The sequence below is a fragment of the Rhinolophus hipposideros genome (genome assembly GCF_964194185.1).
Source record: "Rhinolophus hipposideros genome assembly, chromosome: 2".
NCBI classification, from domain to species: Eukaryota; Metazoa; Chordata; class Mammalia; order Chiroptera; family Rhinolophidae; genus Rhinolophus; species Rhinolophus hipposideros.
In genome coordinates this window covers 87,450,485-87,464,513 of record NC_138048.1, presented here as the reverse complement: position 1 = coordinate 87,464,513, position 14,029 = coordinate 87,450,485, and positions in this window count along the sequence as shown.

The following is a 14,029-nucleotide window of genomic DNA, read 5'->3' as shown; positions in this document are numbered from 1 at the left end:
GTTCCAAGATACGGAATTCAGGTGTTTCACTCTGAGGGTGTCTTCCCCTAAGAAACTTAACATGTCATAGTAAAAAGAGGAAGAGAGGAGGAAAGATCATGCTGGGCAATAGGAACAAAATATACAAAAGCCTTGTGTTGAGAGGGGGCATGGAGTAGACCAGTGGAGGGTCAGCTGATAGTCTTGAGCATAGTGGGTTTTAGGAAGTACAGGATGGCTCTCAGGAGATAGATAGTTGCCAAATTGTGTCGCTGAAGAGGAAACAATAGGCTATGTCAGAAAAGGATAGATCAAAAGTCCCAGCATTTCTCAGCGGGTAAAAATTTAAGATCAGTTTTGACTGGCCATTTGTGATTCCTGTATTCCAAAGACCATAAAAGAATAAAGCCGTCAGCTCCACATGCATTTCCCATAATACCTTACGGATTCCTGCTGCTCTGGATCGGCATCTCGATGATCAGATTCCTTTGGTTTAGTATAGTTTTCCCTTATTCATAGTTTCACTTTCCAAGGTTTCAGTTACCCATGGTCAACTGCAGCCCAAAAACATTAAATGGAAAATTCCAGAAATAAACAATTTATAAGTGTGGGGACAAAGCCCCAGAAAGCAGTTTCCAGGCTTTTGGCCTCACATAGAAAGGTGCTGGCTCAGGTAGTAAATGGCCATCAACTATGATTGGATGGCCATCAGCTGTGGCTAGTTGGGCGTCAGCTGTAACCAGTGAGCCATTGGCCACTAATATAACTGCCGTGGCTACGCTAGCAAAAAGTGGGGGCTAGCAAGAAGATGGTGGCTGAGCCTGCAAGCGGAGCAGCGAGGGTTCCCAACAGTGTAGATCCTGCTTCCTGTGTTTCCAGCCCAGCCTCCAGCGAGAATATATTGGTTTGACTCCTCTATCTATGGCTCTGTGGGTGTTCCTGTTTGGCCTCACCATATCCTGCCTTCTTATGTGGGGAGCAGGAGCTGAGACCCCGCAGGCCGCCCTGCAGGACAACAGGATGAAATCTTGCAAGTCTTGCTCTGACCGGCCAGGGATGTGAATCTCCCTTTTATCCAGCATCTCCACCTTTAGTCACTTCCTGCTTGTTAGTCACTGAGTAGCCATCGTGGTTATCAGATCGACTCTTTTGGTTTTGCAGGGCTCGTGTTCAAGTAACCCTTATTTTACTAAATAACAACCCCAAAGGGCAAGAGTAGTAATGCTGCCAACTCAGATATGCCAGAGAGACGCCGTAAAGAGCCTCCTTTAAGTGAAAACGTGAGTACAATACAATAAGATATTTTGAGAGCGAGATCACAATCAACTAACTTTTATTACAGTACATTGTTATTATTGTTCTATTTTATTATTAACTGTTGTTGCTAATCTCTTACTGTGCCTAATTTATGAATTAATCTTTATCATAGGTATGTGTGTATACAAGAAAAAATATAGCATATATGTGGTTCAATACTATGTGTGGTTTTAGGCATCCACTGGGGAACTTGGAATGTATTCCCCTTGGATAAAGGGGAATACTGTAATCAAGTTTTAAGATGTATCTTGTTATCTAAAGGCAGATCAGTTTGTGTCTCACCCCTGCAAAAAATCAATTATTGAGTTTCGAGCAATCTCATAGTAAAACTTTTTTTTTTTTTAAGCTTGCCGTATATGGCCCTAATGATGTATCCCCTGCTTACTGCTCTTGAATAATCTACCACCCACTCTTTGCTCCATCCATACCAAGAATTTAATGTTTTCTCAGTGTGTCAGCCTTTTCTTTTCTTTTGTTGTCTTTTCTCTTCTTTCTTTCTTTTTTTTGTTTGTTAAATTTATTGCGATGACAATGGTTAGTAAAATTACATAGGTTCCAAGTGTGCATTTCTATAATATGTACTCTCATACATCATGGATATAAATATCCATGAGATATAAATATCTCATACATATTTATATATATATGGTGATGGAAAGAGAACTGACTCTGGGTGGTGAGCACACAACATGATATATATATATATATCATGTTGTGTGCTCACCACCCAGAGTCAGTTCTCTTTCCATCACCATATATTTGATCCCTTTATCCTCATCTACCACTCCTTCCCCCCTTTACCCTCTGGTAACCACTAAGCTGTTGTCTGTGTCTAAGAGGTTTTATTTGTTTGTCTTGTTCCTTTGTTGCTTTCAGTTTTATATACCACATACGAGTGAAGTCATATGGTTCTTGACTTTTTCTGTCCAATTTATTTTGCTTAGCATAATAATCCCAAGATCCATCCATGTTGTAGCAAATGGTACTATTTCATCTTTTCTTATGGCAGACTAGTATTCCATTGTGTATATATACCACATTTTCTTTATCCAATCATCCATTCAAGGATACTTTTGTTGTTTCAGTGTCTTGGCCACTGTAAATAGTGCTGCAATGAACATAGGAGTACGTCTGTCTTAACAGATAAATGTTTCCAGATTTTTTGGGTAGATACCCAGGAGAGGGATGGTAATTCTATTCTTAATTTTTTTGAGAAACCCCCATACTGTTTCCATAGCAATTATACTAATTTACACTCTTCACCTGCAGCATATGAGTGTTCCTTTTTCTCCAGAGCCTCTCCAACACTTGTGATTAATTGTCTTTGTTGATTCATGGCCATTGTAACAAGTGTGAACTGATATTTCATTGTGGTTTTGATTTGCATTTTCCTAATACCTAGTGAAGGTGAGCATTTTTTTGTATATCTGTAGTCCATCTGTTGGACACTTCTTGGGAGAAGTGTCCATTCAAGTCCTCTGTCCATTCTTTAATAGGATTGTTTGGGGTTTTTGTTGTTGTTGTTGAGTTGTATGAGTTGTTTATTAATATTTTGGATATAAACCCTTAATTGGATGGAGGTGTTGTTTGCAAATATCTTCTCCCATTTTGTTGGTTACCTCTTTTTTTTGTTGTTGATGGTTTCTTTTGCTGTGCAGAAGCTTTTTAGTTTGATATAGTCCCATTCATGTATTTTAGCTATTACTTCCCTTGACTTTGAAATCAAATTCATAAAATCCTCCTTGAACTCAAGGTCCATAAGTTTAATACCGATGCTTTCTTCTGTGCAGTTTATTGTTTCAGGTCTTATGTTTAGGTCTTTGATCCATTTTAAGTTAATTTTGTTATATGGTGACAGCAGTCCAGTTTCATTCTTTTGCATATGGTTTTCCAATTTTCCCAGCACCATTTATTGAAGAGGCTTTCTTTTCTCCATTGTATGTTTTTGGCTCCTTTTTGGAAAATTATCTGCCTGTATATATGTGGGTTTATTTCTGGATTTTCAATTCTACCCCATTGGTCTGTGTGTCTGGTTTTCTGCCATTACAATGCTGTTTTGATTATTGTCACATTGTAGTACAAGCTGAAGTCGGCAAGTGTGATACCTCCAGCATTATTTTTTGTTTGTTTGTTTATTTTTCCTTAGGATTGCCTTTTGCTTTTTGAGGTCTTTTGTGATTCCATACAAATCTGATAATTTTTTGTTCTATTTCTGTAAAAAATGCTATGGAGAAACTGATGGGAGTTGCATTAAATCTGGGTATTGCCTTGGGTAATTTTAACTACGTTGAGTCTTCCAATCCTTGAACATAGAATGTCTTTCCATTTCTTTGTGCCTTCTTCAATTTCTTTTAAAAATGTCTTATAGTTTTCAGTGTATTGGTGTTTCACATCCTTTGTTAAGTTTATTTCTAGGTATTTTATTCTTTTTGTTGCAATTGCAAAAGGAATTATTTTTTTCATTTTTTTTTGAAATTTCATTGTCAGTATATAGGAATGCAATGGATTTTTGTACATTGATTTTGTAGCTGGAAACTTTACTGTATTCATTTATTGTTTCTAATAGCTTTTTGGTGGAATCTTTAGGGTTTTCTATATAAAGAATCATGTCATCTGCAAACAGCGACAATTTAATATCTTTATTCCCAATTTGAATGCCTTTTATTTCTTTCTCTTGCCTGAGCTGGCTACGACTTCAAATACTACACTAAACAACAGTGGTGATAGGGGACCTGTCTTGTTCCTGAACATAGAGCAGAACGCTTCAGTTTTTCACCATTAATTATAATATTAGGTGAGAGTTTGTCATATATGGCCTTTATTACGTTAAGATATTTTACTTCTGTACCCATTTTATTAAGTGTTTTCATCATAAATGGTGTTGTATCTTGTCAAATGTTTTTTTCTGCATCTATTGATATAAATCATATAATCGTTACCTTTTATTTTGTTTATGTGGTGTATCCCATTGATCCATTTGTGTATGTTGAACCATCCTTATACCCCTGGGGTGAACTCCACTTGATCGTAGTATATAATCTTTTTAATGCATTGTTGCGATAGATTTGCTAGAATTTTGTTTAGGATTTTTGTACCTGTATTCATCAGAGATATTGGTCTGTAATTTTCTTTTGTGTGTGTGTTATTCTTACCAGGTTTTGACATCAGAGTAATGCTGGCCTCATGAAATGAGTTAAGAAGTACTGCCTCTTCTTTAATTTTTTGAAAGAGTTTGAGGAGGCCAGGTGTTAGATCCTCTTTGAATGTTTGGTAGAAATCACTAGTGAAGCCATCTGGTCCCGGACTTTTGCTTTTGGGAAGGTTTTGGATGACTGATTCAATTTCGTTACTGGTGATCGGTCTGTTTAGATTTTCCAGCTCTTCATGGTTCAGCCTTGGAAGGCTATATGTTTCTAAGAACTTGTCCATTTCTTCTAGGTTACTGAATTTGGTGGCATATAGTCCTTCATAGTATTCTTGGATGATCCTTTGCATTTCTATGGTATTCGTGGTAACTTCTCTTTCATTTCTGATTTTGTTTATTTGTATCTTTTCTCTTTTTATCTTAGTGAGTCTAACCAAGGGTTTGTCAATTTCATTATTTTTTTCAAAACACCAGCTCTTTGTTGCATTAATTTTTCTATTGCCTTTTGGTTCTCTACTTCATTCAGCTCTCTGTAATTTTTATTTCCTTCCTTCTGCTGACTTTGGGTTTCATTTTTTCTTATTTTTCTCATTTTTAAAGGTGTAATTACAGATTGTTTATCTGGGATTTTTCTTCTTTCTTGAGATAGGTCTGTAATCATATGAATTTCCCTCTTATTACTGCTTTCACTTCATCCCAATAATTTTGGTAGGATGTTTTTCATTATCATTTGTTTCTATGTATCTTTTGATATCTCCTTTTATTTCTTCTTTGACCCAATCATTCTTTAATAGCATGTTGTTTAATCTTTACATATTTGTGGGGTTTCCTGCTTTCTGTTTGCAGTTGATATCCAATTTAAAAGCTTTGTGATCAGAGAATATGCTTGGTATGATTTCAATCTTATTAAATTTACTGAAGCTAGTTTTATGGCCCAACATATGGTCTATCTTTGAGAATGTTCATGTACACTAGAAAAGAATGTATAGTCTGGTATCCTACGATGAAGTGCTCTATAAATGTCAATTATGTTCATTTGATCTAGAGTGTCATTTAAGGCTGATATTTCCTTACTGATTTTCTTTTTGGATGATCTATCCATAGCTGTCAATGATGTATTTAAGTTCACTACTATAATTGTATTTGGGTCAATTCCTCCCTTTAGTTCTGTTAGTAGATTTGTATATTTTGGTGTTCATTGATTGGGAACATATATATTGATAACTGTTATTTCTTCTTTTTGTATTGTTCCCTTTATCATTATGAAATGTCCAACTTTGTTTCTTGTTACTTTTTTTATCCTGAAGTCTGTTTCCTCTGATATAAGTATGACTACACCTAATTTTCTCTGGATACCATTTGCTTGCCATATTGATTTCTACCCTTTCACTTTGAGTCTGTATTTGTCCTTGTAGCTGAGATGTGTCTCTTGGAGGGAGCATATGATTTTTTTGTTTGTTTGTTTGGGTGTTTTGATCCAATCTGCTACTCTGTGCCTTTTTATTGGTGATTTCAGTCCATTTATATTTAGGGTGATTATTTATATATGAGGATTTCCTATAGCCCTTCTATTTTTCGTTTTCTGGTATCTCAGAATCTCCTTTTTTTTTTTTTTCTTTTTTTGCCCTTTTGTTGCTGTCTGTTATTTTAGTGTGGTGGTATTCTATGATTTCCCCCTCTGTTTTTTCTTTCTTTTTTTTCTTTTATGTTGTGTCTCACTTCTGGATTTTCCTTCAAGTGATTGCTGTTAAGTTTACGTAAAAGAAAATTTTGTATATAAAATTTTGATATACCTTTATCTTCAGCTTGCTTCTTATCTCCACAGATTCAGACCTTACTCTCTCCCCTTTTATGTTTTTGTTGTCACAAGTTATCCCAACTTAAGCTGTGAGTTGATTTCTAAATTACAACAGCAAGTTGTCTTTTTCTTTAATGTTTTTATTTTCTTTACCTTTTATGTTATGTTTAACTGTATCGTAAACTATTTTGTGTAGGGGTTGCTGTTTCCTACTTCTATTTATTAATAATCTTGCTCATGGTTTTGTATTCTTTTGATTTTTTGTTTCAGGTCAAATAGCCTCCTTCAGTATTTTCTGAAATGCAGGTCATGTGTTAGAAAATTCCCTCAGCTTCTGTATGCCTGGAAAAGTCTTCATTCCTCCTTTGTATCTAAAGGATAACTTTGCTGGATATGTTATTCTTGACTGATAATTTCTTACTTTCAATCGTTTGAATATTTGATTCCACTCCCTCCTGACTCGTGGAGTTTCAGCTAAAAAGTCTGATGATAATCTAATGGGCTTTCTCTTATAGGTTATTGCCTTTTTCTTCTCCAGCTGTCTTGAGAATTCTTTCTTTGTCATTAATTTTTGACAGGTTCAATATAACGTGCCTTGGAGAAGGCCTGTGGGGATTGAGGTAATTAGATATTCTATTTACTTCTTGGATTCCAGTTCTTTCCGCAGGTTTGGGAAGTTGTCATCAACTGTTTGTTTGAATAGACTCTCTGTTCCCTTCTCCCTCTCTTCTCCTTCTGCTATACCCATTATTCTCATGTTGCTCTTTCTAATGGAGTCAGAAAGTTCTTGTAGAGCTATTTCATTTATTTTAACTCTCAAGTCTCTCTCTTGTTCATCTGTGTCATTTTCAGATTTCTATCCTCTATGTCACTAATTCTTTTCTCCCTATGGTCAGCTCTATTTCCTAAGCTGGCTATTTCATTTTTTTCATTTTCTTATTGAGTTTTTCATCTCCTATGTTTCTATTTGGTTCTTTTTTAAAATTTCAATGTCTTTGGCAAAATGTTCATTTTGTTCTTTGTGTTTCTAAGTTCATTAAACTGCCTCTCTGAGTTTTTTTGCATCTTGTTGAGTTTTTTTCAGAACTGCAATCTTGAATTCTGTCATTTAAATCACATATTTCCATGTCTTTAAGTTCATTTTCTGGAGATTTTTTCATTTTCTTTCTGAACTGCCTTGTTACCTTGGTTATTCATGACAATTAATGAATTGTTATTTCTCTTTCTGGGTATCTACAGGAGTGGATTCTACAGCAAGTTGATATGAAGAGGTCTTTCTTTTGCTTTCCAGTAGGTGTTGCTGGAATGTTTTATTTTATCTCCCACTGAGGATTCATTTTTTCTCACACTAGCATTTTATACTCTCTTGCACTGTTCCATCTTCTTATGTAATGGATGGTTTCCTGGAAGGGGTGTATCTCCTCTGTGAGCAGGTTGTCTGGGACTCAGGGCACCACCCCTGTGGAAGGATGTGGCCCCCAGTGCTGCCTCTGCAGCCTTATGCAGAGCCTGTATGTCTCAGCAGCTCTGGTTGTCCCTGTAGGGATTCGCCCAGAAAGGTGGTAGTGGGGTAGCCTGTGAGAGGCAGGTGTGTTTGTGGTTCCAAGCAATGTCAACTTCCAGGCCATAGTTGTCTCATCCATACAGCAACTTCCCTGTTGCCCTAATGAGCCATATTGTGTGTCTGTGGCTGGAGACTGTCTCCAGTTCTCAGGGCTATAGATATTCTCGTCTTTAATCTGACACTGCCACCATTTCTTCTGGAGCCTGCTTCTAACACTGGGATGGTAACGGGGGTGGGCTGGCCAGGCTCTGTTTCTTTGTTTTCTGTTTTCTGTCTGGCAGTGAGGGCTTAAACCACAGTTATGACCCTTCTGTATTTGGTCTGTGCTCCGAGGTCTCTGCTCTGAATGCTGGATTCAGCCATATTATATGCTAATCCCTCAGTCAGGACTGTGGGCCACAGAGAGTGTGACTGCAACCTGAATTCTTCTCTCTCCTGAGACTGTAGTGAGTTCTGGACTGTGTCCTGTGGCCCACATCCCTGCACTTCCCCTTTTCCTCCACTCCTGCTCACCCAATTTGCCCACCTTCAGATGATTTGATGTGTGGATCTCTCAGATATGCTTGTGTGTTGCTTGGGTTATCATTTGTTGAATTATAGCTGTACAATTTGTTGTAACTTTTAGGGGAGATTTCAAAAAGCACTCCTCACACTGCCATGTTTCTGACATAATCAGATTGCTATTTCATTTCATCATATTCAGAAATTTCTTCTCTGTGTACACCTGGATGTTCACCCTTGTTCCATTATATCCATATATAAAAGTCTAAACTTATTTTAAGGTCTATCACACCTGTCAGTCCTTCTTAAAGCATTCTTTTATATCTTCTTCTCCCCAAATCTGAAAGTAAATCCATCTACCTCTGGGGCTTCGTACTAATTTTAAGCATGTTTTAAATAAAACACATTATTTTTCACCTTATATTACAGTTGTTTATAATCAAGCCAACTTTTCAGGACTTTTGAATAGAAAAACCATGTCTCATTTTTTATTGCCCTTATAGCACCTAGAAAGGTACGTTTTAAATGATTGTTTATTATGAATGAATATCTTACAGAACAAATTTGAATTCAATGTGCCTTTTGAGTGTGCATGATCATGCTATCTTTTTGTCATCCACTTTTATAACTAATGTTATTTTATATGAATAAATTATATAATAAATTATATATTTTGTAATTGTATATTTTGTAAATTATATATTTTGTAATTTGTAAAAAAATACATGTTCCAACTGCCATTTCCCATCCCTGACATTTTCCTCTATACTTATGAGCATAGTTTTAATGGACGTTTATACTCTGTGTCTGCTAGTTCTATATCTAGTTCATTTCGAAGTTGGTCTCCATTGATTGCCTTTTCTCTTAGGTATGTGTCATAATTTCTTATTTCTTCATGTCTAATAAATTTGGATTGTATTCTGGACATTATGAATAACATATATTGGAGACTCTGTATTTTGTTATGTTCTATTAAAGAATTCAGATATTTTGTTTCATGGCTGAACTCAAAATCTAAATTATATCTCAGTCAAGTTATTTTAACTTTAATTGTGCTGCTTAGCATCTACCCAGCACATCCATAGCTCAGATGTCAGCTAGATACTTGAGCAGAGTTTACACACAAGATGTGGAGTTCCCTTTCTGTAACTCTCTCTTCTATAGCATCTACAGCATCTTTTCTCTTCCAGTTGCTGAACTTGTCCTTTGCTTTGTCATACTAGATAGACTGCAAGTATCTTTTTGGATTCTAGCAAACCTGCATTGCCTGACAAGGTCCTGCAGGTTAAAAATGTTTAAAAATATAAATAGGAATGTCATTCAATACATTTTACTTCCTCTAAATATTGATGCCCTTCCTGTGTCTGCCTCCTTTGGTTTACTTTTTAGTGACTTCATGTAGTTGGTTAATTTTATGTTGCTGAAATTTAAAGAAGTTACTTACAGAAAGTGTGGTTCAATAGAAGTTTCTAGCCATTACCAGAAGCAGAAACGTTTTCCCCTTAGAAATAAATAAACTTATGTAGATAATATAACTCTATATCCTAAACAGTTTATATTTCTACTTAATGATTTCTAAAAATTTGTCAGTGCTTACTTCATCCTGCCCATCTTTTGTCTCTAGATTCTGCATTTATTTATGCTTTATCTTCTTTCCCTTGTACCATTATTGGTTTTAAACTTCACCTCTGCAATGATTTCCAATAAAGAGGCAGTTAGGAAAAAAAACAATAATTTACTGAAGGCAAATATAATTCACTAACAATTGTCTTGCCTTTTGCTGGCTGTCATCTCTCCCTCTGAGTAGGTCGCTCCTTGCTTCATGAAGGGTACTCTTGTTCCACATTGAGACTTTCACCAAAAAATATTTAAGTACCACAGTGGTCTTAACAAAGATTTTTGTTTTTTTCCAACAAATGTAAGATTGTTTCCAAAATGAATTATTTTCTCAAATCCAAAGAGAATTGAGATTTCTCCATCTTATAGATACACTTTTCATTTTTCATAAGTTTTAAAATATTTTCTCCTCTATTGTTATTGGAAGGGAAGTGTATAGGGAAAAACCCTACTCTCTTGGGGAATTTTCCACACTAAGAAATTCTCTGGGATACCAGCTCAGTATCCTACAATTTAATTCAAATCTGATGCTATCTACCTGAAGATAGCATCAGATCCCACAGTTTAAGAACTCAGTCTCATGAAACTGCTCCCATCCCACTTCAGACACTAACTGCAAGTAGTAGGTCTCTAGGTTACCCACAACTTCTGTCTGACTGGGCTACAAATTGGAGAGTCTTATGACCCCCTTTACAGGTTTGATTAATTTGCTAGAGCAGATACAAAACTCAGGGAAACATAAAAACATTTATCAGTTTATTACAGAATATGATAAGGGATACAAATGAATAGCCAAATAAAGAGACACATAGGGCAAGGTCTAGGAAGAACCTGAGAATAGAAGCTGCTGTTCCCATGGAGTTGGGGTGCGTCACCTGCCTCATACGGTTGTGTTTACTAATGTGGAAGCTTTCTGAACTACATCCTTTAGGGTTTTTATGGAGGATTCATTATGTAGACATGATCAATTATTAACTCCATTTCCAGCCCCTTGCCACTTTCTAGAGAAGTGATGGGCAGAACTGAAAATTTCAAGCTTCTAATCATGGCTTGGTTTTTCTGGTGTCCAGTCTCCATCCAGGAGTTCATTCAGAGTCACCTCAGTAAAAAAACAGATGCTCCTAGGACTCTTACTGCGAGGAATTTACAAGGTTTTTAGGAGACCTGTGTCAGGGATGGGGTCAAAGATGATAGCTAGCTAGCTAGCTAGCCAGATACATTCTTTCTATTATCTCACAGGAGGGAAAGTAGTGGAGTAAGGCATACTAGACAAAACACAAGCGTGTTGAGAATTCAAGGGTTTAGGCCACTTCAGGGAAATAACGCCCTGCAACCACCTTGCCGCTAGATGGTAACTTTGAGCCTAGCATAGTTTCTTCTCACTTCTTTCTAGCTATTCTTTTTTGTCAAGTGTCATCAGCATATCATATATTCAGTCAGCCAGTTGGGGATAAGATCCATTAACTATAAGTATTGAATGTGTCAGGATATAAAACATTTACAAATGTACAGTTGTATAAAAATTAATATTTTTTTTCCTTAGACTTGCTTACCATTGTGTGAAACAGATTCTTTTTTATGTCCCTATATCAATGTAGAAGAGGCTTTAGATTTCCTAGTTGTCATATATTTGATTAGATTTATATGTCAATAGTAGGGAAACACCACTTTGGTCTTAAGTTGAAGCTCACTTTCCAATTCACACCAATATTAAGTCAACTGCTTTGATTTCCATATGTTACGGATTCCTGTGGGAATACTTTGTATGTCAGAGTTCTAGAGGGTAAGAAAACAGATTGGTCAAGATTCAAGCACCAAAGCTCATCCTAAACCATCAACACAAATAATAGTAATAGGAAACACTTAGGTAGCACTTAAAAAGTGCCAGGAATAGTTGCTCAGGCACATTATGTATTTTAACTCATTCAACTCTCACAAAACCCATGAAGGTTACAGATGAAGAAATCAAGCCATGGGAAATTTAATGGACCGCCCAAGGTCATATAGCTAGTAAGTAGTTGAAGCTGAGTTTTCTAATATGCTGTGGCGGTCCAGCCGCCACGAGTCGAAAGGTACCTGGAAGGGGGAGCGGGAATGCAAAAGAGACACTCACAGTATGATGATGCGGCCGGTCTTCAGTGGTGCTGAAGCACGGATTTATTTTACCTTCACAAATATATACCCTTTGGGTACATGCAGTTTAACAATCACAGGTATGCATTACCTCACAGAAGTAATTATCATATGAAAGAGACTACCAAATGTCCTGATAGCCATCAGTTATCTGTGAAAACCGGCCACTCCCACCTCATTCTTCAAATACTTGCAGGCCCCTAGAGGCACAGGTGAAACAATGCCTTAGGTCCTGAAACAGATTAATCATGAACTAAGCCAGGCCACTTGTTTCCAAGGAAACAAGAAATTATGGCTCCCCACAATATGCTGTTGAATCAGAATCACTTGTTATTTATACGTGAAGGTATTGGATTTATTTATAATCTTGAATTTAATCATATGCTATAAAAATCCATTGATTATGTTTTCACAGAACACAGTAAACTTGAGAATATGTAATGTGTCAGAATGAAAATATCTCTAAATAATGACCAGGTGTATAACATTTAGGAAATTGACATCTTCTATAATGCAATATTAAGTCTTATCACCCATGATCCTGTCAGAAGTTTTTAGTGAGATTGTCATACAGAATCAATGAAACGTTCATATTGTGTCTCAGTGCTAATATGAAGAATATTTCATGAGAAAATTTACTTGTAACTTTCTATTGTAGTAACAGTATATTCACATACAAAATTTGTTCTTGTTCTATATATGTAATTAGATTTATTAACCCTAGCTATAAATATATTGGTTTCTTCTCATTTTTAAACATCATAAACTATAATCCTTTTCATGTCACATTTAAATCTATGTAGAACAATATGTGAACTATATAATGTTATACTGATGGGTGTATATATGTCACATTAAAAAAAAAGGAACTGGGAATGTGCTGTATAAAATTATTAGCTTTGTCTCGGTAACTCATTAGATCCTCCCAGAACCTTGTCATATTGATTGCATTACTGTCTCCAATGGACTATTAAAGAAACATGCTTTAAGAAAGTAAGCAATGGAGCCCTCATGGCAAGTGCCAGAGTTACCTTTGAAATTTAGATCTGACTCCCAAGAAACTCAAACTCTCAATGACAACCTCTTTTAAAATGAAGTCCAAGTCATCACTCAAAATTTTAATCCACTAAGATATAAGCAAGAAAGCTGTTTACAAACCATCATGGAGCATTATTTTCAATCAGAAAACACTGACATGTGATGGGGAGATTTTTAATTTTTCATCTCCTACAAAAATGTAGTTTTCTTCACTTAAGAATTAACTTTTAAGACTACAAAGAATTTGAAATTAATTTAGTGAATGTAAATATCAGAACTTTCCATACAAGGTATACTTAGTGAAAATATATAAAATTACATGTTTTAAATGTCTGCATTTATGGCAAAAAGGATGAAGGGATTCTCTCTCAGATTTAACAGCAATTGCTAAAAGAGCTGATGTGTATGCTTCCATTTACTGCATTGTACACACTCCCTGTGGTTTTCAATGGATCCCAAGCTAAGCAATAAATATTTTGGTGGTTTAGAAAAGTAGCACATTCTATAAAACTTATACTATATGCATAAGGAACTATTACCTCAACTTTAACTTCAGTTGTGTCCATAGCCGTAATGAAGACTTGTGCTTGGTGAGCTTCGGGTCAGGGCAGCGTGCATTTTATGTTTGTGAAGGGCTCTACCAAAGGCAGATTCATCATCTGTGAAAGCAGGCAAATTCGGCCAATTCTTTTTCTGGACAAGGTCTTAGAGGAGATGGGTGATTCTGAGTGCAGTAAAATGGGTCACTTCAATTTGTTTTTCTGGCTTAAGTCCCACAGATTCATGCCTGGGCCCTATGGAGAAGAGAGGATTTAAGTTAATTCAAGAAGTGTTGTTTTATTAGAATCTTTATAAAACTTTGGGACACGAGCAGCCTAGCTTTGTGAGCAACACCTCCCTCCACCCCAACCCCCGCCATATGTTACTCCAAACTCCC